Source organism: Amblyomma mixtum, chromosome 2 (assembly GCF_055824585.1).
Source record: "Amblyomma mixtum isolate Tamu chromosome 2, ASM5582458v1, whole genome shotgun sequence".
Taxonomy (NCBI): domain Eukaryota; kingdom Metazoa; phylum Arthropoda; class Arachnida; order Ixodida; family Ixodidae; genus Amblyomma; species Amblyomma mixtum.
Window position 1 is genome coordinate 166,495,058 of NC_143013.1, and position 26,338 is coordinate 166,521,395.

Here is a 26,338-nt window from a genome sequence, read left to right on the forward strand (position 1 = left end):
CAGTAGAGCACCGTATGCGTAATTGGGTGGTCGTGGGTTCAGATCCCAACGGCGCCATGTGGTTGTTTTTTATTCTGCTCTCCGAATCAATTATCTTTAAGCGATAACATATTCAGTAATATTCTAAATCTAACAACAGCACAAAATAAATAAAATCATTAAAAATCTTCTCTGTCCCTTGGCTTTTTGTGGCTGTTGTCTTTCCTCATATTTATAACGAGCGCCTCATTCTCCTTCTCTTGTTAGCTTAATTGCTTATCGAGAGCCTCGGTTTTGGCAGCCTTGACGCCATAGATAGCATAAGAGGGTTCTCACACAGCTTGCACCCTCGACGTTCGATGACTTTCTGCGTCATATCAGCGGTAACTCACGACGTGGTATGTCCGCCGCATAAAAAAGGTCGTGGCGCTGATGAACACTCTCAAGGTTGGGTTATTTGTAAACATAAATACCTCTGAAAGCAGACTTGACAGCCGTCGCCTTAGCTCAGCGATAGAGCACCGGACGCGTAATTCGGAGATCGTGGGCTCGGATCCCACCAGCGGCATGTGGTTGTTTTTTCCTCTACTTTTCCACTAAATCAGCTTTAAGCGATAACATATTCAGTAATATTCTAAATCAAACAACAGCGCAAAAGAAATAAATATAATTAAAAATCAACTCTGTCCCTTGGTTTCTGTGGCTGTTGGCTTCTCTCATATTTACAACGAGCCTCTCATTCCCCTTCCCTTGTTTGCTTAATTCCTTAGCGAAGGCCTCAATTCTGCCAGCCTTCTCGCCATAGGTAGCACAAGAGGGTTCTCACACAGCTTCCACCCTCGCCGTTCCACGACGTTCTACGTCATATCAGCGGTAACCCAGGACGTGCTACGTCTGCCGCTTAATAACGTGGGTGGCGCTGATGAACAATCTCAAGGTTAGGTTATTTTTAAACATAAGTGCCCCCACAGCAGAACATTTTTTTTATTTATTGGTCCTTGTTGCATTACAAATGTACGCAAACACTGCCCGGACCCATAGCCAACGGCTAGTAACGGCTCCAATAGAAAAAAAGTATACAAACATGCAGGCAACAATATACCAAAATAAAGACAGTAAGTTAGTATAAAGAAGGCTATACATCACTCTCAACACTTCTAAGAGTATGAACAAAAGAAACACATATATTACATATTATAAGCTAAAATCTTACAGATCAAAGAAAACGCGTAGAACTTACACAAAAATTAAGACATCACGAAAAGCTAGGGGAAAATAGCTGTTAAGTATTTACAAAGCATCACAAGGGTACAACACACGAGAACAGGATAAAATGATATCAGTGCACACTTTTAATCACAAAAAAACCTTTAGAATAGACGCAAATGTATAAATCTATAAATAAATCAAATTATCAGGATTCGGCTAGATGCAAATAATATCGGGCAAATATCTAAGACGATTATTAAAAAATGAAAGTATGAACTCAAAGTGTGTCATTCTCTTTAAGGTAATAATTTTTTATTCCAATGGAGAACTTGTAGGCAGCCTTTAGGTCATGAGGTAGATTATTCGAGACTTTTGACAGATTTGACAGCCGTCGCCGTAGCTCAGCGGTAGAACACCAAACGCGTATTTCGGAAGTCGTGGTTTCGGATCCCACCGGCGGCATGTTGTTGTTTTTTCTTCTGATTTTCTAATCAATTACCTTTAAGCGATAACATATTCAGTAATATTTTAAATGGAAGAACAGCACAAAATAAATAAATTAAAAATCCCCTCTGTCCCTTGGTTTCTGTGGCTGTTGGATTCTCTCGTATTCATAACGAGCCCCTCATTTCCCTTTCCTTGTCTGCTTAATTTCTTAACGAGGGCCTCGGTTCTGGCAGGCTTGATGCCATAGGAAGCATAAGAGGGTTCTCACACAACTGCCACCCTCGCCGTTCGATGACGTTCTACGTCATATAAGCAGTAACTCAGGACGTGCTACATCCACCGCTTAAGAACGTGGGTGGCGCTGATCAACACTCTCAAGGTTAGGTTATTTGTAAACATAAATACCCCCGAAAGCAGAAGATTTGACAGCCGTCGGAGTAGCTCAGCGGTAGTGCTCCGGAGGCTAAATTCGGAGGCCGTGGGTTCGGATCCCACCGGTGGCATGTGGTTGTTTTTTCCTCTGCTTTTCAAATCAATTAGCTTTAAGCGATAACATATTCAGTAATATTCTAAATCGAACAAGAGCACAAAATAAATAAATATAATTAAAATCAACTATATCCCTTGGTTTCTGTGGCTGTTGGCTTCTCTCATATCTACAACGAGCCCCTCAATCCCCTTCCTTTGTTTGCCTAAATGCTTAGCGAGGCCCTCGGTTCTGGCAGCCTTGACGCCATAGGTAGCATAAGAGGGTTCTCACAGAGCTTCCACCCTGGCCTTTCGATGACGTTCTACGTCATATCAGCGGTAACTCAGGACGTGCTACGTCCGCGCTTAAAAACGTGGGTAACGCTCATGAACAGTCTCAAAGTTAGGTTATTTGTAAACATAAATACCCCCGAAAGCAGAAGATTTGACAGCCGTCGCCGCAGCTCAGCGGTAGAGCACCGGTCGCGTAATTCGGAGGTCGTGTGTTCGGATCCCACCGGGCGGCATGTGCTTGTTTTTTCTTCTTCTTTTCTAATCAATCAGCTTTAAGCGATAACATTTTCAGCAATATTATAAACCGAACAACTACAGAAAATAAATAAGTTAATTAAAAATCCCCTCTGTCCCTTGGTTTTTGTGGCTGTTGTCTTTTCTCATATTTATAACGAGCCCCTCATTCCCCTTCCCTTGTTTGCTTAATTGCTTAGAGAGGGCCCCGTTCTGGCAGGCTTGACGCCATAGGTAGCATAAGAGGGTTCTCACAGAGCTTCGAGCCTCGCTTCTCGATGACGTTTTACGTCATATCAGCGGGAACTCAGGACCTGCTACATCCGCCGCTTACGAACGTGGGTGGCGCTGATGAACACCCTCAAGGCTGTTGGCTGTTGGCTTCTGTCACCCTCAAGGTTAGGCTATTTGTAAACATAAATGCCCCCGAAAACAGAAAATTTAACAGCCGTCGGAGTAGCTCAGCGGTAGAGCACCGGACGCGTACTTCGGAGGTTGTTGGTTTGCATCCCACCGGCGGCATGTGGTTGTTTTTTCTTCTGCTTTTCTAATCAATTAGCTTTAAGCGATAACATATTCAGTACTATTCTAAATGGAACAACAGCACAAAATAAATAAATTCATTAAAAATCCACTCAGTCCCTTGGTTTCTGTGGCTTTTGGCTTTGATATTCGAGCCCCTCATCCCCTTCCCTTGTTTGCTTAATTGCTTAGCGAGGGCCTCGGTTCTGGCAGCCTTGACGCCATAGGAAGCATAGGAGGGTTCTCACACAGCTTCCACCCTCGCCGTTCGATGACGTTCTACGTCATATGAGCGGTAACTCAGGACGTGCTACGTCTGCCGCTTAAGAACGTGGGTGGCGCTGATGAACACTGTAGAGGTTGGGTTAATTTTAAACATAAATGCCCCCGACAGCAGAAGATTTGACAGCCGTCGCCGTAGCTCAGCGGTAGAGCACCGAAGGGCGTAATTCGGAGGTCGTGGGTTCGGAGCCCACCGGCGGCATGTGGTTATTTTTTCTTCGTCTTTTCTAATCAATTAGCTTTAAGCGATAACATATTGAGCAATATTATAAATCGAAACACAGCACAAAATAAATAAATGAATTAAAAATCCCCTCTGTCCCTGGATTTCTGTGGCTGTTGGCTTCTCTCATATTTATAAGGAACCCGTCATCCCCTTCCCTTGCTTGCCTAATTACTTAGCGAGGGCCTCTGTTCTGGCAGCCTTGACGCCATAGGAAGCATAAGAGGGTTCTTACACCTTGCACCCTCGATGTTCGATGAAGTTCTACGTCATATGAGCGGTAACTCAGGACGTGTTACGTCCGCCGCTTAAGAAAGTGGGTGGCGCTGATGAACACTCTCAAGGCTTCAAATTGACTAGGGACAGAAAATACAGAGGAGGATTCTTAATCCACAAATTTAAAACACTGAAACCAACAGGGATTAACATGTCCAGAGGAAACGTGGAATCTCTCAGGTACATTCCAGGGTTAGCATAATTTTAAATTAACAAATGTCTTGCACGTGTTCAGACCATTTCCTAGAACCTCGCATAAGTATATTATCTTTTCAGGAGGACACAGGGGCGCAGTGGGAGACGCGAGATGGAAATAGACAGGGACAAGCGCTTGTCCATGTCTTCTTCTATGTCTGTGTCTTTTGTTGCGCCCCTGTATCCTCCTGAAAAGTTATCAACCAACACGCCCAAATAGAAGTACTTCTGAGTATATTATCTCTCTTTGCACCCTTCCCACGACATATCTTCCACCACAATTTCGGCCTTCTCACCTTCTCCCTTTGTTCACTTTCTAATTTTTTCTCTCTCCTAATCCCCTTCTATCAGTTCTCGGAAACCATGACATTCCTGTCACCCCTCCGCCCGCCCTTCTGGCTTTCGCTGAACTGGAGCCATTCCCCCCGTCTGCCTTGTCCTTCCTTGGAAATGCCCCCCCTTTCTTTCTCCTTCCAGTGTCAGCCTATTTTGTTTGCCTTCTTCTCATTTCCCTGTACCACGCTGAATAATCCTCTTATCTGAGTTTTTCAGGTCCACCCAGCCCCAACCCCCTGTCGCAGCCCCTTCAAAGCCTTTGTTTATTACACACCCCCGGGATATAAGTTTTTCCACTATTGCAGTTTAACGAATCAAGATTCACCTCCCTCCCCTTCCTGACACGCATCCCCTCTCACACCACTTTCCTTCCCCACCACAGGGCCTTCCTCCTCGAAGCGAAGGCCCTATTTAATCCCTGCCAATGATGAATGCTTTCCCAAAAGAAGACAAGTCACCTTTTCGAAACGTTGGCTCAAGCAACCTGAGGTTTTCCCCTCCCTCTTTCATTTTGTGATCTACTCTCAAGGTTAGGTTATTAGTAAACATAAACACCCTCGAAAGCAGAAGATTTGACAGCCGTCGCCGTAGCTCAGAGGTAGAGCAGCGGACACGTACTTCGGAGGTCATGGGCTCGGATCCCACCGGCGGCAAGTTGTTCCTTTTCTCCTGCTTTTCTAATCAATTAGCTTTCAGCGATAACATATTAAGCAATATTCTAGACCGAAACACAGCACAAAATAAATAAAATAATTAAAAATCTTCTCTGTCCCTTCGTTTTTGTGGCTGTTGTCTTTCCTCATATTTCTAACGAGCCCCTCAATCTCCTTCCCTTGTTTGCTTAATTGCTTAGCGAGGGCCTCGGTTCTGGCAGCCTTGACGCCATAGGTAGCATAAGAGGGTTCTACAAGGCTTCCACCCTCGCCGTTCGATGATGTTCTACGTCATATCAGCGGTCACTAAGGACGTGCTACGTACACCGCTTAAGAACGTCGGTGGCGTTGATGAACACTCTAACGGTTGGGTTAAACATAAATGCCCCTGACAGCAGAAGAGTTGAAGCCGTCGCCTTAGCTCAGCGGTAGAGCACCGGACGCGTAATTGGGAGGTCGTGGGTTCGGAGCCCACCGGCGGCATGTGGTTATTTTTTCGTCGCCTTTTCTAATCAATTAGCTTTAAGCGATAACATATTCAGTAATATTCTAAATCGAACAACAGCACAATTTAAATAAATTAAAATCCCCTGGTTTCTGTGGCTGTTGGCTTCTCTCATATTTATAACGAGCCCCTCATTCCCGTTCTCTTGCATGCTTAATTGCTTAGCGAGGGCCTCAGTTCTGGCAGCCTTGACGCTATAGGAAGCATAAGAGGGTTCTCAAAAAGCTTTCACCCTCGCCGTTCGATGACGTTCTACGTCATATCAGCGGTAACTCTGGACGTGCTACATCCGCCGCTTGTGAACGTGGGTGGCGCTGATGAACACCCTCAAGGTTAGGTTATTTGGAAACATAAGTGCCCCCGAAAGCAGAAAATTTGACAGCCGTCGGAGTAGCTCAGCGGTAGTGCTCCGGAGGCTAAATTCGGAGGTCGTGGGTTCGGATTCCACCATCAGCATGTGGTTAGTTTTAAGGCGGAAGCCTTTAATGTCTCATCGTTGTAAGCAGCAGTTGTCGACAGAAAATGTCGCGCTTTTCAATTGGTGGAAACGTTCGTGACGTCACAGTGCGCGAATTTCAAACGGGGCCAATTGTACTTTGGCTAGTAACCATGCAACCAACTGAAGGGATCATATAGTGATGCTCCAAGTAAGTGGGACTGAGCTTAGTTGATTGCTTAATTACCCAATTAGCCTAATTAGCTTTACTACTCAGGCCATATACATAAATAAAACCGATTAAGAAATTGGTCGAGCTCAGGAATCGAACCCCGGTCTTCGGCGTGAGAGACGAGCATTCTATCCACTCCGCCATGCCAGCTCGATGGTTCGGAATGAACAAAGGCGCGTTTAGTGAATACGGTGTCTTAACTCACTCACTCTCATCCTCCTCCATTCCCTTCCGGCGAGGTTTAGGTGTCCACCGACAAATGAGAGACAGATACATTTCCTTTCCTCAAACACCAATTTACCGACGAGCGAGGCGTAGAACCGAACGGGCGATGGCGTTCTATGGACTCCTTGGCAGCGTTGCAATATGCTGTCGCGTTCCACTCCTAGGGGCGAAGCTTAACATCTTAACCACACATCAGTGACCACACTTTAGGTCAAAAAAGTGCCCCCCCCCCCTGAATCTTGTGAGACAGTTACTGCGTAATTTCCTTTCCTCAAATACAATTTTCATTTTCTTCATTACGGCTCCTCTTTATCTTCTTTCACTCCCACTTCCTCCCTTCCTCTACGGTGCGGTTCAGGTGTCCACCGAGATGACAGAGAATTACTGCGCCATTTCCTTTCCTCAAAAAGCGTTGCGTTCAAAGGGCAAGGCATCGCGCCGAACGGGTGGTGGCGTTCGGTGGACTCCCTGGCAGCGCTACAACGCGCTGTCGCGTTCCACTCCTAAAGGCGAAGCTTAAGCGTCATTAATTAGCAGTTAATTAGTATTCAGGCATTAATCAGTAATTAGCCATTGATTAGTGATTTGTCATCACTTAGTAATTAGTACTCAATTATATGTGACGCCACCAGTGCCACAGAAACAGCGAAGCTTCCGCCTCTACCCACTTTAGACAGTCGAAGTGCCCCCTGAATTTTTTCCTCCGCTTTTCGAATCAATCAGCTTTAAGCGATAACATATTGAGCAATATTCTAAATCGAAACACAGCACAAAATAAATAAATAATTAAAAACCCCAGTAAATTTTCACAGGTTCTTTATCTTCCTCGCACCAGGGGTGCCCCGCCAGAGACGGTTGGTTTAACTCTCAAGACTGAAGCTTGATCTTCGCACCAGGGGTGCCCCGTCAGAGACGGTCTCAAGATGTGTTGACACGCAGGGATAAAAAGGGAATAACTGAAGACTTATATACAAATATTTACAGAATATACAAGTTAGATACAATGGCAAAAAGACAAACAACCAAAACGGTGAACTGGCTAATACTAGGGGAGGCCCCTACTCGGCGTAGCCCAAGATGCGTAGCATCTCACCTTAGCGCAGAACCCCGCGTCCAGCTCCGGGGCCCGGTTTTAAAGCCTTAAAGGCCCAACCCACATCTGGTAGCTTCCAATCATGTTGCACTGCTCTCATGATTGGTTTACCGAGAGCATGGCCAGCCCTCCAGCTTCCGTAGGGCAAAACGCCCTTTCCACAAACACAAACGCACGGTCGTGCCAGCGCGTGTGGAGTCGAACATTCTCTCCGCCACAAAATAAAAACAAACACAAATACACATTCGTGCCAGTAGGTGCGTGAATCGGTACCGTGGGGCGGGGGACACCCGTACTTCCTGGCGCGTTCGCGAGCGGCCGCGTTCCGAGAAAGGAGACGCTTCGCTTTGAGCGCTCCCAGCCGCGTTCCGATGACCCCGCGTACACTAACGATCCCTTACACGCCCTTCCCAAGATTCTGCAAAGGGCTCTAATGCCACTTTTAGAATTATAACAAAGGGATCGGTACGGGTCACAAAACCACCCTGTGGGTTACATGCCGGCGCTACACCAGCACTGGCACCAATAAAACCAAAAACAAAAAATGCACACGGGCACCAACACAACATTACGCAAAATGCACACTTAAATACACACAGTGGCATCCCTGCCGTGCGCCGTAACACAGCGTCCAAGTTGGTGCGTTGCACCCAGTTCACCACCTCCAAGAACACTCATTCCACACAACACACAGTTCACTCGCGTAGTCTTCATGTGGAAGTGGCGAGGGGAGTCCCCTTCCGCTCCGCTGCCAGCGGAGCACTGCTGTCCAGAAAGCAGCAATCATTACTTACGCGTGACAAGGCGTCAGCGTTGGTGTGTTCGCTACCCTTTCGGTGTTGCAGAACCACATTATACCGCTGGAGTGCGAGCGCCCAGCGCGTCAACTTCGCGCCGTGTGGTGTGCTAAGCGTAAGGTACGCAAGAGGATTGTGGGCGGAGACGACCGTGACAGGTGCACCGAAGAGCCAGTGATCGAACTTATTGAGTCCCCAAATCACCGCAAATGCCTCCCTCTCGATGGTAGACCAACGGGTCTGCGCCGGGGTGAACTTGTGGCTCGCAAACGCGATCGGCCGTTACGAGCCGTCCTCCGCTCGTTGTGAAAGGCAGGCTCCCGCGGCAAAGGCAGACGCTTCCGTGTACAACCAGTATGGTCCTTTGGGGTCCGGAGTAGCTAAGGCTACCGCTTCGCAGAGCGCCGTTTGGAGCTGTCGAAATGCATCCTCGGCTTTTTGCGACCATGGAATCTTATTTGGAATCCTCTTCCCGGTGAGTTCTGTCAATGGCCTTGCCACCTCAGCATAGTTCAGTACGTAGCTGCGGTAATACCCGCACAATCCCAGAACACTGCGGAGTTCCCGTTTCGTTGCGGGTGCTTTCAACCCTCTTATCACTGCCAGTTTCTATGGATCAGGGAGCGTGCCGCCCCGAACCAACAATGTGCCCTAGGTAGCGAATGGACTTTCGCGCTATTTGGCACTTCTATAACTTTATCTTGAGATTTACCTGTCCAAGCGTCTTGAACACCTCTCTAAGGTGGCGTACATGCTCTTCGAGCGTCTCACTAAACACTGCGATATCGTCGAGGTATGCACAGCAGTACTCAGAGTGCGGGAGCAACAGCTCGTTCATGACCCTCTGGAATGTCTGCGCGGCGTTTTTGAGCCCAAACGGCATGCCCTTCCACGCAAACTGCCCCCGGTGACACACGAAAGCGGTAAGAAGCTGAGCTGATGGAGCTAGCGGCACCTGCCAATACCCCCTCCGAAGGTCCAGCAGGGTTATATATTACGCTCTGCCTACTTTCATGATCAGCTCCTGTTGCAGTGCCATCGGGTAGGCGTCAGCTATAGTCCCGGCGTTCAACTTTCGGAAATCTACGCACATTCTGAGAGTACCGTCTTCCTTAGGCACGCAGACTAGCGGGTGTGCATACAGGCTCTCGCAAAGAAAGATTAAACCCCATTTCAGGAGCTCGTCCACCTGTTTGCCCACCTCGGCTGTTAGGCTCGCAGGTACGCGGTAAGGATAGGGACCCTTTGGCGTGAACCCCTCCTGAAGCGCAATTCCGTGTTCTTTCACCGATGCCACCCCCGGCCGTTCACTGAAAGGCTCCTCGTGTTCCTCGAACGCTGCCAGAATTTTGTCTCGCTCATGCTGTGACAGATGGGCAACCGCGTCTCGTGGTAGGCGAGCATCCGCGGACCATGCCGTTTTCGGTCGGGGTGCGTATTCTACCTCGCCGAACGCGCTGTCTCCCTCGAACATTACGCCCACGTTCATGACCCGGCTCACATAGGGACGCATTCAGCTTGCGTGCACTAGTTTCCGGCCACCGTCCGGCATTTGCACGAAATAAGAGTGCTCTCGGTACTTTTCAACGACGCTGCCTGGCTCCTTCCACATAGGAAACATCTTGCCTGGGCCATGTTTGTCAAATATTAAGACTGCCTCCCCATTCCCGAAGTCTTTGGCGGTCGCTCGCCGGTTGAATTGCGTGGCGTACGCATTTTGCTGCGTCAAGCTTACTGCCTTCGCGACTTCAGCCGCCCGTTCAAGACGCCCTTTCAGGTCTAGCATGTACTGAGCCGGGGAGGGCCCCAACCTTACTGGGGACTCACTCTCTCCTGTCCATGCGTTCTTTAGTATGCTGAGTGGGCCGTTCGGCTGCCTTCCATAAAACATCCCGAAAGGCGCCACCCCAGTCGTATCATGAGGTACCACTCTGTATGCCCATAGCAAAAAGGGTACAAACTTGTCCCAGTTCCTCCCCTCTTTCTGGATAACATGGTACAACATGTTTTTGAACGTCTTATTCCAGCGTTCTACAGCTCCATTACTCTCCGGGTGACCCGGTGTCGAAAACCGAGGGGAGCACCCCAGCTTCTTTAAAAACTCCTGGGTGAGTTCCGCAGTGAAATTGGTTCCGCAGTCTGACGATATTACCTCGGGGATGCCTGTCCCGCTGACCACCGTGAGAAGGGCGTCGCAGGTGGCTTTACCCCTCAGGGAACGCAGACAGACGACCTCTGGCCAGCGCGTGCACAGGTCAATGACGCATAGCGCGTACCTGTGGCCCCTACCCGAGGCTGGTTCCAGCGGCCCGATGATGTCGACGTTGACCCGCTAAAACGGATATCGTGGCCTCACCAACGGCTCTATGGGCACGCTGTCTGCCCGACGCAGATCCGATCTCGTTTAGCAAATATGGCAGCTATTACTATACCGCCTGACCTCGTCTTCTACGCCTGGCCAATAAAAGCTGGCTTTAATTCTGGACTTCGTTTTCCTGAACCCCAGATGCCCTCCCCAATTTGACTCGTGTGCCAACTGCAGTACTTCTCCACGGTGGCATTCCGGCAACAACAATTGCATCACTGCCTGGCGCAGAAGCTTATCTTTGTGATACAGGACCCCATCTACCGTTGCCATGCCCTTCTTTCCTGCCCTGGCGTCTCTCCACGCTCCCTGCAAGGTCGCGTCACTCCGCTGGCTCTACCGGAATGTTTCCGACGCGCTTCTCTCTCCCACCGCGGGAGCTTCTTTGTCGCTGCTGTCCGAGCTCACGCTCTCGTCACCCTCGCTTTGCATTGCCACCTGGGCGACAGCGGCCTCTTTCTTTCCGTCTGCCACTACGGTTTCTAGGGGGTGTTCCCGACACGCCTCTTTGTAGTTATCACCCTGCTCCTCTCTGTCGGCAACGATCCCCCTGATCTCCCCCTCCTGTTTAAGCGCCTCCCAGGCTTCCACTGAGAGCAAACAATTCGTCTGGGACACCAGCTTGTCTGTTAAAGCGCATAAGACCGGCACGGCCTCACGGATGTCGGCGAAGGCGCGCGCGTTTCGCTTCAACGTAAAGGGTAGGATTGCCAGCTTTGCCCGCACCTTTTCTCCAAATGCGGGGACCAGATTGATTGTTCAGTGTGGCTTGGCCAGTTCAGGCTGCACTACACTCTCCCGAACTACCGTGACGTCAGCTCCGGTGTCTAGAATGGCCTCAATATCCCCATCTCGACAAGTGAGCGTTATTAGCTCGCGCTGTTGTTGTGCCGCTGAGTCCTCCTGCGTTGCAACACGTGCTGAGAGGCCGTTCCCCTTATCGTTAGGCGAGCTTGCTGCATCCTTTTTTTTCGCGTGCGGGCAGTTCGCTCTTTGGCGCCCCGTTTCTCCGCAGAAGAAACAACCTCTAGGGTGTGACCTTGCCTGTGGTGCCTGTGATCTCCCTGTATCGTATCGATGCGGTTCCGTAGCCGGCTTTTTAGCACCTGCACTTTGAGCGTCCGTTCTTTTCTGCTGTACCCTCTTATCCGCGCTATTTTTCCCCTCCGTGTTCTCCAAGGTCTGCAGTAGTGCGGCCAGTTCGGTTGCTTTCCGCCACCCGTTTTCTTCCTGCAGCGTAACGTACTTTAGTGCTGCATCTGTGAGGTTATTCTTTAGCTGGTCCGCCACTAACAGCTCCAGCAACTGCTCAAAGGTACTGACGCTGCGTGCGTCTAAATAAAAGCGTGAGTAGCTCTGGAGACGCGTCGTATACGCTCTCCATCCTTCGGTGGTCCGTTTCCTCGCGCCTTTAAATCTACTGAGGTACTCTCCACTCTCCCGCGGAGAGTTTCAGCTCCTCCAGTACCGATTTCTTCACCGCTTCGTAGACCCTGTGCTGAGATGGCGCTAAGCGGGTCGACAGAAACTGTACTTTATCTGCAACGAGCGCGAAAATAATTCGGCCCCACCGTTCTTTCGGCACTTCATATGCATTTAGTGCGCTCTCCGCCGCCTCGAACCACACTGGCACTTCTGCGTCGCTTGGAAATTTTGGGAGTATTCCCGCAAGCAATTTTGAGTAATGCCTTAGCTCGCTGTGGCTAGCATGCCTCTCAACGACCTTGGAGTCCTCTCCAGCGCTTCCTCGCTGTCTCAGCTGAGCAAGCTCAAGTTCCAGTTTTGCAGCTGACACTTCTTCTCTAACACCAGCAGGTCGTCCTGCACTTTTCCATTTCTTTTCTCGACCCGTGGCATCTCCGGCGTCTCCCCCTCGCTCGTCTCGTTTCCGACGACCACCGTGTCATCTGTGTCGCCCATCTCCCTTGCTTTCTGCTTATCGCGGTTTAAATGGGCGAAGCGCGTATCCATGCCACCCACCCAAGCTTAACTGGACAGCAATGCTCACGCCAGCACGAAGCAAGAAGAGACTCACCCTTTGATGCCGATGGCGTCACGCCCGTTGCTGTCGTCCCGCTTGTTCCTGGTGGTGGTCCAGTTGCTGCTCTCTTTTCCGGCCGGCTGCCTTGCGTCGCTGGTCCGCTGCCGTGACCCTTGCCGCTGTTTCTCCGCAGGTCCTTTTTCGAACGCTGCTGTTGCCTGACCGTCGCCTTTCTCCCTGCGTTCAATCTTCTTCCTGCGCCGTCTTCCGATGGCCGCAGGATCCTGTCGATAGAGCACCGGATGCGTAATTCAGAGATCGTGGGTTCGGATCCCACCGGCGGCATGTGGTTGTTTTTTCTTCTCCTTTTCTAATCAATTAGCTTTAAGCGATAACATATTCAGCAATATTCTAAACCGAAACACAGCAGAAAATAAATAAATTAATTAAAAATGCCTTCTGTCCCTTGGTTTCTGCGGCTGTTGTCTTTTCTAATATTTATTACGAGCGCCTAAATCCTCTTCCCTAGTTTGCTTAATTGCTTAGCGAGGGCCCCGGTTCTGGCAGGCTTGACGCCATAGGTAGCCTAAGAGGATTCTCACACAGCTTCCACCCTTGCCGCTCGATGACGTTCTACGTCATATCAGCGGTAACTCAGGACATGCTACGTCCGCCGTTTAAGAACGTGTGCGGCGCTGATGAACACTCTCAAGGTTAGGTTATTTGTAAACATAAATACCCCCGAAAGCAGATTTGACAGCCCTCGCCGTAGCTCAGCGGTAGAGCACCGGTCGCGTATTTCGGAAGTCGTGGGTTCGGATCCCACTGGTGGCATGTGGTTGTTTTTTCTTCTGCTTTTATAATCAATTAACTTTAAGCGATAACATCATCAGCAACATTCTAAACAGAACAACAGCACAAAATATATAAATTAATTAAAAATCCCCCTCTCCCTTGGTTTCTGTGGCTGTTGGCTTTCCTCATATTTATAACGAGCCACTCATCCCCTTCCCTTGTTTGCTTAATTGCTTATCGACAGCCTCGGTTCTGGCAGCCTTCACGCCATAGGGAGCATAAGAGGGTTCTCACAGAGCTCCCACCCTCGCCGTTCGATGACGTTCTACGACATATCAGCGGTAACTCAGGACGTGCACTGTCCGCCGCTTAGGAACGTGTGCGGCGCTTATGAATACTCTCAAGGTTGGGTTATTTGTAAACATAAATACCCCCGAAAGCAGATTTGATAGCCGTCGCAGTAGGTCAGCAGTAGAGAATCGGCGCGTAATTCGGAGGTCATCGGTTCGGACCCCACCGGCAGCATGTGCTTGTTTTTTCCTCTGCTTTTCTAATCAGCTTTAAGCTATATCGTAATCAGCAATATTGTAAACCGAACAACAGCACAAAATAAATAAATTCATTAAAAATCCCCTCGGTCCCATGGTTTCTGTGGCTGTTGGCTTTCCTCATATTTATAACGAGCCCCTCATTCCCCTTCCCTTCTTTGCTTAATTGCTTAGCGAGGGCCCCGGTTCTGGCAGCCTTGACGCCATAGGTAGCATAAGAGGGTTCTCACACAGCTTCCACCCTCGCCGTTCGATGACGTACTACGTCATATCAGCGGTAACTCAGGACGTTCTGCGTCCGCCGCTTAAGAACGTGGGTGGCGCTGATGAACACTCTCAAAGTTAGGTTATTTGTAAACTTAAATACCCCCGAAAGCAGATATGACAGCCGTCGCCGTAGCTCAGCGGTAGAGCACCGGACGCGTATTTCTGAATTCGTGAGTTCGGATCCCACCGGCGGCATGTGGTTGTTTTTTCTTCTGCTTTTCTAATCAATTAGCTTTAAGCGATAACATAGTCAGTAATATTCTAACTGGAACAACAGCACAAAACACATAAATAATTAAAAATCCTATCTGTCCCTTGGATTCTGTGGCTGTTGGCTTCTCTCATATTTATTACGAGCCCCTAAATCCCCTTGCCTTGTTTGCTTAATTGCTTAGCGAGAGCCTCGGTTCTGGCAGCCTTCACGCCATAGGTATCATAACAGGGTTCTCACAGAGCTTCCACCCTCGCCGTTCGATGACGTTCTACGACATATCAGCGGTAACTCAGGTCGTGCACTGTCCGCCGCTTAAAAACGTGGGTGGCGCTGATGAACACTCTCAAGGTTGGATTATTTGTAAACATAAATACCCCCGAAAGCAGATTTGACAGCCGTCGCCATAGCCCAGCGGTACAGCACCGGACGCGTAATATGGAGGTAGTGGGTTCGAACCCACTGGTGGCATGTGGTTGTTTTCTCTTCTGCTCTTCTAATCAATTAGCCTCAAGCGATAACATATTGTTACGAGGTGGCAAGCCTAAAAAAAGACGATATGATGACAGATGATAACATGATTTAATGGCTGTGGGCCTAGCGCGAGCGCTCTGTCCCGCGCCACTGCCGTCTTCTTCCTAACATGACCCGGGTCCTCCGAGTGATCGTCCCGATTGATTGCTTAAATTTTCAATGATGAAGTGGCAATGACCATGATCACAAAGGATAGACGAAGATGAAAGGGTTGCCACCAAGATATACGAGATGATCTGGTGAACGGTTGTCCCTGGAGCTTCAGGCCCAGCGGTCGGTCGCCCACTGCCCAAGGTCAGGGTTTAAGGACTCGCCGGATAGCTTGGGCGGGGGTGCCGTCTTGATTCGGGTCGTCGTCGGGTCATGCTTCGTCTGGTCCTGGTCGTCGTGTCTTGTGTTCGGGGCTGGGGAAAGCGGCTGGTCGGTTCTGGTCAGTTCGGGCTCGGGTTGAGCCGGCGGCGGAGTCCAGGTCCCCTCGGCCAAAAACGAAAGCGAGCAGAAGGCGCTGATGCTCCAGTGTCCGGGATGACGAGGAGGAACCCGCACCTCACACCAAATGATACGAGGTGGAAAGCCTAAAAAAAGGACGACCTGATGACAGATGATAATATGATTTAATGGCTGTGGGCCTAGTGCGAGCGCTCCGACCCGCGCCACTGACCTTTTCTTTTTCGTAACATTCTAAATATTCGTAATATTCTAAATCGAACAACAGCACAAAATAAAGAAATTTATTAAAAATCCCTTCTGTCCCTTGGTTTCTGTGGCTGTTGGCTTCTCTCATATTTATAACGAGCCCCTCATTCCCCTGTCGTCGTGGTCACTATTTCGCAGCACCAACGTGAGGATCCGGGGCTTGCACCACTCATCGACTTCCTGCAAGCGCGTACTACGGAAGTACCCCGTCCGTTCGCCAGAACGCACTCCTTGTTTTGTCTCCTAAACGACGTGCTGTACAGGATCAACTTTTCTCCGACAGGAACGGATCATCTCCTCGTCGTGCCAGAGACTCTCCGCGACGAAGTTTTGCAGGCATCTCGTGATGAGCCCACACCCGGTCACCTAGGCTACGCTCGAACTTTGACTCGCATTCAAAAGAGCTTTTACTGGCCCAAACTTGCGGCGGCAGTGCGCCACTATGTACGGACGTGCCACAATTGCCAGCGACGGAAAATATCATCTGTAAGGACAGCTGGTTTACTGCAGACTGTCCAAGTGCCCAGACTTCCATTCGAGCAGGTTGGCATGGACTTGTTGGTCCTTTTCCAACTTCCTCCTCGGGCAACCGGTGGATAATAATCGCTACCGATTACCTCATGCGCAATGCTGAAACAAACGCCCTCGCACGAGGCACGGCAGCCGAAGCAGCGAAATTTTTTGTCGAGCGCATCGTCCTCAGGCACGGCGCCCTTTCAATTGCGATAACGGACCGAGGCACAGCTTTCACGGCCAAGCTGCTGGAATCCATCATGCAGCTGAGTGGCACTACCCACCGTAAATCCTCCGCCTACCATCCACAGACGAATGGCCTGACCGAACGTCTCAACAAAACTCTCGCCGACATGCTGTCTATGTACGTGGATGTTGAACATCGGTCTTGGGATGACATCCTACCGTACGTCACATTCGCGTACAATACGGCGCAACAAGAGACCACGCGCATGACGCCCTTCTCTCTGTTGTATGGTCACGAAGTGTCCACCATGCTAGAAGCCATGTTGCCCCATCACGGCCATGATCCCGAAGTTGATACCGAGGAATTTACTCAGCGCGCCGAAGAAGCACGCGAGCTTGAGCGAATGTGCATCCGGATCCAGCAAGGCCGAGACGTTCGTCGTTACAATCACCGCCACCAAGTAGTGACCTTCGAACCGGAAGACAGGGCGTGGGTGTGGACTCCGATTCGACGCCAAGGGCTTTCCGAGAAACTGCTTAAGCAGTACTTCGGTCCCTACAGAGTGGTCCGTCAGCTGAGTGACGTCACATACGAACTTCTTCCCGACGTCTCTTCTACTACCCATCGCCGCCAGCAGAAGCCCGAAGTTGTCCACGTAGTGCGAATGAAGGCGTACTTTTCGCGCGAGCTCCGCTAGCAGCCTACCGCCACGCCATCACCGCATGCTTCTTGTGACTGTTCATTTTCTCACCATCCTTGCTTACGAACTGCTTATTTTCTTCCATGTTCTTGTGAACTGCTTTTCTTACCTTCTTTTCTTGCGCTTGCATCGGGTCGATGTTTTTTTAGGGAGGGGGTAATGCCACATTTCCACAAGTAGCCGCTGGGCGGCTGCTCTTCGCAAATCGCGTGCATCGGTGAGTAAAAGAAAGAAGATCGGTCCCTGCCTTCTCTGGGTGCTCTTGGCTTGTTCTCCGGTACCGCCCATTAAAACCTTTTGGTTACGAGCCCCAACGGCTACGTAACACTATAAATATAGAAAGAAGTGAATGTGTGTGATGTATAAGTTTAGTGAATACGCAGGGCGTCTAAGACATGATGTGATGAGTTTTGTTAGTGAGGCTGCGGTGGATGAGTGTGGACGCCCTGGGTGTGTTAGAGATATCTGAGTGAGTAGACGCGTAGCTGAGGAGAATTGCCCGGTGTGCAGTCTTCTGGAGAAGTATGAGGGGCATGGGAGTGATAGTGGGAAGAAGAAGTTGCAGAGGTGGGCGTTTGGCGCGGAAGCCGCGGTAGTTCCACGTTAAACTGGGGAGATAACTACTGCTTCACCACGCCATAATGTATAGTGCGGTGATTGAGGAGGGTAGTTAGACGGGTGCAAATTGGTATGTGTTGCTCAGGAAAGGTGGTTTGTGCTTTCGGAGGTTGGACGGAAGGAGTGGAGGGGGTTTGGAGTTGGGTGAAGCGATGGGTAAGATTATGTTCCATGAGCTCCATCATCTGGGTAAGCATAGCGTCCACGCGCTGCTGAAGTCTTTCGGTGAGGGTGGCGGCAAGGTGATTGAATCTCGCTTCGAGGCGGGCGTCTAGGCCTTTTTGTTTGTGGTCAAAATTGGCTCCGAGTGCTGCTAATTTAGCGTCTGTTTCTGGGGGCACGGGAGGGGGTGGGTCGTCTGAGGTGCGCTGCTTCCTTGCAGGAGGGGTGCTCGAAGTGTCTGTGGATGATGAGTTCGGGTTAATGACCCGGGGTGCGAGTTCAGGGGGCATGGAGGGTGCAGGGGTGCTTAGGAGGGAGGAAAGGCGGCTTACCTCGTCGCGCATGGCCTTGAGTTCCTGGTCTCTCGGATCTGCCTGGGAGGACTGGTGTGGTGGGGGATGACGGGTACCGTTGCGGGAACGTGGTCTGCCCAGGTGAGATGCGAGGTGTTCTTGCTGCCATTTTGTCGGCTTCTGAAAGGCGACCGTGAAGCCGTCGAGCTGCGTCCGTTGGCTGTGCTGGGTCGATCGCAGCGGGAAAGCCGCGATGTAGACGGAGGAGAGAGAGCATTCCTCGGGGACGCTAGTTTACGGCCCCGTGACTTGCAGTTCCCAGTTCCGGTCATATGACGGCCTCCGCAGAGAATGCTGCTGGGGGCGCATAAGGGTACATCTTCCTTGGGATGGGACTTCCCGCAGCGCGGGCACTTTTGGAGCTTGGGTGGACACACACATCCGCCTGGTGGTTTGGGATGCGGCATTTCGTGCAGGCGTATGTGAACTCTGTACGTTGTGCAGCTGTGGAGGGCTCCTTCATAAAGAACTACGCGTGGGACAGGTCCAGCACGGAACGTGATTAAAATCGAACACGTGGCGCCCATTCGGCGGGCGTCCACGATGAGGGCGTCTGCGCTGCCAGTGATGAGGTCTTGCGGGAGCTCTGTCGGGTTCTCATGCCAGTACGCATTGGTCATGACACCGCGTACCCCTCCGTCAGGCTGGGCTATGTAAGGTGCGAGGGCGAAGTCCTTGCCTTGGTATTTCATGGTGGTCAAATGTTTTAGGGGAATCCCCCAAGGTGGAGTAGATTTGTAATAAGGGAGTAATGCTCATTGACATCCACCCACGCGCAGCCATGCGGCTACATTCGTCCGGACCAGGACGAATTTTTCTTTAACTGCGAAGTTTCTGAGAAAGCTGTATAGCTTTCTTTTGTGGCCGTATGGCTGCGCTTCGGTGGATGTCAATGAGTAATTACTCGCTTATTACAAATCTACTCCACCTTGGGTGATTCCCCTAAAACATTTGACCAACACTGTTCCCACTTCGAGTTATTGATCAATTCGCTTTCGCCCTACCATAAGCTTGCCGTCCCGGTTAGCTCAATTGGTAGAGCGACTGCTCCGGTGTAGCGGTGGTCCCGGGTTCAAACCCCGGACCAGGACGAATTTTTCTTTAACTGCGAAGTTTCGGAGAAAGCTGTATAGCTTTTCTTTGTAGCCGTAAGGCTGCGCTTGGGTGGATGTCAGTAATTACTCCCTTATTGTATTTCATGCTGGTCACTCGAACCAAAGCGAGCGTGTCATCTTTTAGGGGCGTGCTTAACGGTGCATGTACTGTTCAGTGGGTGTACCCTGAGTTGGGTACGCGTTTTTTCGTGAAGCTGGGACGCCGCTTGGAGGATCGCCTCCCGAATTAGTCGGGGTGGAAGCAGGTCCAGCTGCAGCTCGCCTCGTGAGCTAAAAACGATCTTGTAGTCCGCAGCAGGAAGCGGCGGCTGCTGCCACGAGCGCTGCGCAGCTGAGCGGGTTGCTTTCAGGTGCGCCGACTTGTCAAGGCATGCAGGCTTGTTGCACCGGTAGCAGAGGCTGTGGCTTCCTGGCTTCGGGCTGATGAACGAACGTCCTTGGTGCGGGCAGCCACAGCAAGGATGTGAGTACAGTCCGTTGGGTCATAATCTCGGGGGTAAAAACTTCTCCCTGCACCTGCACCTCCGTGCTGGCATTGGTGGCGGAAGCGTCCGTCGGCAACGGATGCAGCTCGACCGCTTCCCGGTCATCGTCTAGAACCGGATAGATTGGCAGCAACAACTACTCGCGTCTCAGCTGGGCAAACCGCGTTTCTGGCAACGCCACCCGTCATCCGCCACCACCCCAGTCCTCCCTGGCAGATCCGGGAGACCAGGAGCTCAAGGCCTTGCATGACAAGGTAAGCCGCCTTACCTCCCTCCTAAGCACCCCCGCCCTCTCCATGCCCCCTCAACCCGCACCCCGGGTCATTAACCCGACCTCATCATCCACAGACACTTCGAGCACCCCTCCTGCAAAGAAGCAGCGCACCTAAGACGCCACACCCCCTCCTGTGCTCCAAGAAATAGACTCTAAATTAGCAGCACTCGAAGGCAAATTTGACCAAAAACTAAAAGAGCTAGACGCCCACCGCGAGGCCTGATTTAATCTCCTTGCCGCCACCGTCACCGAAAAACTTGATCAGCGAATGGACGCTCTGCTTACCAAGATGATGCAGCTCTTGGAACGTATAGCCATCCCTTCACCCAACTTCAAACCCCCTCCACTCCTCCCATCCTACCTCTGCAAGCACAAACCACCTTTTCTGAGCAACACATACCAATTGACGGCCGTCTTACTACCCTCTCAATCCACCCACCATATGCGATGGTGGGGGGATTGAGAACAAGAGAGACTCTTTAATGAAATACAAAGAATTTAGCCGGCGTTTAAGAATCGCTGGCATGCTACTCTGCGTAGGGAGGGGAATTCGGGAGATAAAGACAGAAGCAGAGCGGAGTGGAAGAGGTAAAAAAAAACGAAGATAAAATGCGGCCATGAAATGGGTACTAAGGATGCAGCGGCGAGTATTTATGTAACCTATGAAAGGATGGAGTGCATAATCCGACAAATCGGCTGACAAAGTTCACTGCATGAAGAATGCATGACGGTAACGTGCAAGTGAATTTAAAGCTTATCGAGATGTCCAATGTCTTTTAAATATGTAAACAGAAAGTTCATTTCAAGTCTCTGTTGCCTAAGGCAGGCTAAGGGCCCTAAAACTTTTTCCATTGTTAGGGGCAGGGGGCAGAGCTTCTGCATGCAATGTTCATAGTACGCACGCTCGTTAGCATACGCAGGGCACTCAAGCAGGATATGTTCCATAGTTTCTATCGAGGCACAGTTGTCACAATGCGGACTGTTAATTTGTCCAAAACGATATCGCAAGCCGTTTGTATATGCAGCATTCAGACGAAGTCGGCGATAAAGTGTTTCCAGATGTCGAGGGATTCTGGATGAGAGTCTTGATCTAAGATGTGGGTCAATTGAGTGAAGCAAAACTTTTAGCCATTTGCAACGCATCACATTTCATGAAAAAAGCTCGAATGTATCTCCGATGTTGATGGCCCTTACGGGCCGCTTGAAGTTTATTATTAAATTCTGACAATACAAGATTGTCATGGCGCCGGAGCGAAAGGCGAGACTATACCCGCCTGACTAGGCTTCTGGCGCCACGAGCACAGCAGACAACAGTGCACAGAAAAATGTATGCATAGATAAACATAATACACACATATACATACCACTATATACGATAGACACATTTATACATACAATAAATCAATGCAACTGATGAAATGAAGATACAGGAAGGCCAAAAGCAAAATGGGAATAAAAAGTCTTGCAACGCTTGAAATTGTATGTCAATTGAGAAAACAAACAGAAAAAAGATTACAAAAAAAACAATAGTCAATTGTTGGAAAAATACAGTTTTGATTTCTTTCTCAATATGGAAATGGTTGAGGAATCTTGCATAATATCAAATAAAGCGTGCTCATTATTAAGTAAGTTATGAATCTGCCACTGTAAAAGCTGATTGCCGTAGTTTGTTCTAGTTTTAGCCTTAATAAAGTTCCTAGCTCTTAAGGTGTAGTTATTTGTGGTATTATTATATATAGAAAAAAGTTCTCACGACTACTTCTGAATTCTAAAAATGCTTTTTCGGATAACTTTTGTTTATATAGATTAGTGACACTCAAAATACTGTCCTGGTGAAAGTACTCAGAGGTATGTTCGTACATCGATAGGTTATGAATAATACGAAGACACTTTTTCAGCATTCGGAATAGAGTTTCCAAGTTAGCCCTAGAAGTGACGCCCCAGATAAGTAGACAATAGATAAGTAGACAATAGCTTCATCCGCTTTTTTATTAGCCAGAATGCCACAGTGAGCAAGTACCCACTGAAATATTCTGCAGTGCCTGCGGCAATAGCTAAATGATGTAGATACCCGATGTCCAGGGAAACTGACTGGTGATCCGTTTTTTTCAGAAGGTTGGCCAGGATCTGCAGAGATGCTTTTGAATCGGTGGAGTGTTGGAAGATAATTAGTGGGAAGGACACTAATTACCTCCCCATTTTAACTTGGAACTGCCGCGGCTTCTGGGCCAAGCACGCACCTCTGCAACTTCTGCTTCCCACCATAACACACACCCCCACATACTTCTTCTCCAGGAGATTCCACAGCGGGAAACCCTCCCCAGCTACACATCTACACACTCGGATACCACTAACACACCAACGGCGTCAACACTCATCCACCGCAGCCTCACCTACAGAACTCGTCACATCACGTATCAGACGCCCTGCGTGATCACAGAACTTATACATCACGCACATTCATTGCCTTCTATATTTATAGCAAACATATATCACCTCCCGTCCCTGCCGATGGCCTCGATAGAATAACCTGTGCGAAAGTTACACCATCTAGCGGGGAAACATCCCCTACTCATCGGTGGGGATTTCAACAGTCAGCATACTGACCGCGGATACACAACCGCGCAGGTCGCAGGCTCTGGCTGTCTGGCAGAACCTCCTACTCACTGTGCCTAACACGTTTCAGACGCCTATGCGGATCGGCAACAGTGTCAGCATGGATACCAGTCCGGACCTGACGCTGAGCCGCTGCATCCGCAGCGTTACCTGGTACAGAACACAACATACACTGGGCAGTGATCATTACATTATACAAATGAGTGTCTCGTACAAGCCACCCCGTCACGCAAATACAACAGACAAATTCATTAACTGCGGTGCCTTTCGCGCTACACGTACCACTCTCCCAGACACTCCCATCGCAGACATCGACGCATGGGTGCAGTCACTCAAGTATGACGTTCACCACAACACGCGGCACATTGAAACTACAACCGAAATCCCTACCCTCGATAAACGCCTAGCCTACCTCTGGGTTGCTTATCACAGCCTCCTGGAACGCTGCAAGGGCAACGAGCACAAGAGAACGCTAAAAAGCGGCCAGCCACGCTGTAGACACAAATCCAACAGCAATCTGAGGAGCTCTGCCGGTCAAACTGGAGACAGACATGTGACGGCATTTCCGCAAACCTGTCCAGCAAACGCGCATGGCAACTCCTCCGACACATCATTGACCCCACACGCACCAAATCAGCAACACAACAGCACGTGACACCCCTCACAAATGAACACACTGACAATCTCGACCCCCTCCTAGACAAATTTTAAACCATGTACACCTCTCCAGGTTCCCCCACATCTCTACCCTACTACACAGGACAAGAAGAAACCCTCACTCGACACCGACATCATGGAGATGGAAGTCAGAGCGGCCCTCCTGATTCTCCGCGCCAACTCCGCACTTGGTGCAGACCAAATCACAAACTCCATGCACCTTGATTGGATGACTAATCGATGACCCACATTACGAAATACTTCAACCAGTGCTAGAGGGAGGGCAACCCCCCGCAGTCCTGGCGCCATGAGAAGGTAATATTCATAATTAAACCCACGAAACCACTTACACTCCAAAACCTTCGCCCGATTTCGCTAACCTCATGTCTCGGGAATCTCCTCGAGCATGTTCTGTTAGCGAGACTCACAAGTCACATGGTGGACAACAATCGTTACCCGCATTGCATGGTGGAATTTCGCACCCATCTATCCGCACAGGACGCCATGCTGTAACTCACACACAACATGTTCGACCCGCTTCTTCCAGGTCACACCAAGGCAGTCTCAGCGTTGGATCTCTCCAAAGCTTTTGATCGCATTGTACATCAGGCGATCATGACTGCTCAATGGTTATGGTGCTCGGCTGCTGACCCAAAAGGCGCGGGTTCGATCCCTGCCGCGGCGGTTCCATTTCTTTAGAGGAGAAATTCTAGAGGCCGTGTACTGTGCGATGTCAGTGCACGTTAAAGAACCCCAGGTGGTCGAAATTTCCGGAGCCCTCCACTACGGCATCTCATCTCTCACAGCCTTAGTCGCTTTGGGACGTTAAACCCCATAAACCAGACCAAACCAGATACACTTCGGCCCTCTGTCTTCCACCTCATACACGCTTCAGAGCATCGGCACCCCTGAAGGGTTCGTCCTCTCCCCCTTTTTGTTTAACATTACCCTCATCCCCCTCGCCCTAAAATTGGCAACTATTCCCCACATAAAACACACTCTTTATGCCGACGATATCACCCTGTGGACCACCCACCGCAGTGACGGCGGCATAAAGAACACCTTACAGGAATCTGATGTCCTCACCCAAAATTACGCACGGACCATCGGACTGCCTTGCTCCCCCAGAGAAGTCCGAACTACTCCTCATCCGGCCTAAGAACCACTCTGTTCACGTTCCCCCATTCCAATTGAACTGAATAGTGGCCCTGTACATGAGGTTTACACCCTCTGTGTATTGGGCTTGCAGATCCAGAACTATGGCAAAAACACCGCCATCCTCAAGAAACTTAAGAAAGTTGTAGGCGCAATATCGCACCTCATCCGCAGGGTTTCGGGACATCATAGAGGCATGAAGGAGTGCGACCTATGTCGCCACATTCATGCCTTTCTCCTCAGCCGTGTGTTGTACACTACCCATTACTACAACTATCAAACATGTCATAAACGCTTTGGATGCCTTGATTCGCAAGGCATTCAAGGTAGCACTTCATCTTCCGCTCAACACACCCATAGACAGACTACTGTGCCTGGGCCTCCACAACACGATGAGGTAACTGGCGGAAGCCCACCGACAGGCCCAATACATCACGCTCACACCAACCACCACAGGCAGGCATATCCCGGACTCCCTCGGAATTAGAATACCGGGAAACGACCCAACCCTCCTCGCCATCCCACGGCCTCTTCACCGGGAGCTCCTCATCGAAGCGCTCCCGAGGAATATGCACCCGTGACACCATGAGCAGCGGCGCAGAGCCCGTGTGAAGGCACGCCATCGAGCGTACGGCTCCGAGCCGGACGCCGTATGAGTACACGCTGCCTGCACGGGTGATGAAGCGACAGCAGCTGTGGTGGACTCCTCTTCATCCACCCTCCTCACACTACCTTTGCCTGCAGACGCCTTCCCAGAGGCTGCAGAGAAAGCCGCCATTGCACTTTCTATCACTCGCACGGAAGCCCGGTATATTTTAAGTGACTCGAAAACTGCGATTCTAAATTTTGCTCGAGGCCGAGTTCATGTCCCTGCTTTTGACCTACTGGACTCGGCCGATGCACCCCCGCCCCGTCAAGTGGAGCTGATATGGGTGCCTACGCGCTCCGAGAATCCCGAAAACGAGGCCGCCAATCTTTTAGCCCGAGGTTCTTTAAATCGGGATCAGGTGGCGTCGGATCGGAGATTCACGAACGAGCGCACACAGCCATTCAGGGAGCTGACGCAGGCCTACAGAGCCTCAGGCCAGCTCTACCACCCGCTTCACCCCTCCCTGGATAACAAAGCATTAACACTATGGCGCAGACTATAGACACACTCTCTCCCTTCGCCCCTTATCCTAGCCCACTATCATTCCTCCTTCCCCACTACTGCTTGCGGGATATGGCCAGAACCCTTCGCCACTACCCTCCACACCCTTTCTCTCTGTCCAGCGGACCCTCCCCAGCGGGACCTAGAGACCGTCAAGACATAGGAGAACTGGGAGACCCTGCTGCGCTCGGAGGGCCCGGCCGTGCAGACCATCGCCACCAGCCGGGCTGCTAGTGTTATGGACCTTAGGAGCATAAACACTTGAGTGCAGTGGGGTCGTGCGGGGACTATGGGGCGTGCGCCAAATTCCTCTTCCAATAAAGTTTTTCTCTCTCTCTCCTCTAGGCCAGCCTCAGCATGTCCCCATTGTTTCGTCGGAAAGGACACCTGACCCTAATCAAGGACTGGGACAAGTTTCGTTGCCTACGTGCTCAGAACGCCTTTACCCGGATTAATAACCTGGACGAGTGGATCTCTAACCTCGAGGCAGATGTCTCTGCTACTACTAGAGAATGAGCTACCACGGCTGATCAGCCAAATATAGACAGCC

The 26,338-nt window shown here is 50.3% G+C and overlaps 1 pseudogene; it reads left to right on the forward strand.

Annotated features, from left to right (window-relative positions):
- The first annotated feature begins 17,992 nt into the window (after positions 1-17,992).
- LOC149361490 (uncharacterized) overlaps positions 17,993-26,338 on the forward strand; it is a 32,146-nt pseudogene continuing 23,800 nt past the window's right edge.